General features: G+C 35.1%; 1 long non-coding RNA gene across 1 annotated transcript in view; it reads left to right on the top strand.

Moving 5' to 3' along the window:
* LOC119586907 overlaps nt 1–299 on the top strand; it is a 27,260-nt gene that overhangs the window by 1,288 nt on the left and 25,673 nt on the right. The window contains exons 2-3 of the long non-coding RNA XR_005229976.1: nt 45–101; nt 248–294. This is a non-coding gene — a long non-coding RNA (uncharacterized LOC119586907). The remainder of the gene's footprint in view (nt 1–44; nt 102–247; nt 295–299) is intronic.

The following is a 299-nucleotide window of genomic DNA, read 5'->3' as shown; positions in this document are numbered from 1 at the left end:
TTCCATGGTTAAGTCTACAATATGATATTGATTCCTCTTTGCAGTTCTCTTCGTACTGGCGGCGATGGTAACTTTCCTGATGAATATTTCGACTCCACCAGGTATGCATTTCTAACAGTCAGCTTCTTTGATTTAAGTCTTGAGTCAAAGATTTTATTAAATGAAATAGTTTGTCAGTACTAGGAATAACGTTATTGCTTTTGGTTTATGTATATGTTAACTGATAAGAAACTTTGGACATTTTTAGATTTAAGTGAAGTATTCCCAGACATTGGACCCCCAAAATCGTAGAGGGTAAG

Source organism: Penaeus monodon, chromosome 22 (assembly GCF_015228065.2).
Source record: "Penaeus monodon isolate SGIC_2016 chromosome 22, NSTDA_Pmon_1, whole genome shotgun sequence".
Lineage (NCBI taxonomy): Eukaryota > Metazoa > Arthropoda > Malacostraca > Decapoda > Penaeidae > Penaeus > Penaeus monodon.
This window is presented reverse-complemented; position numbering and strand designations above follow the sequence as displayed.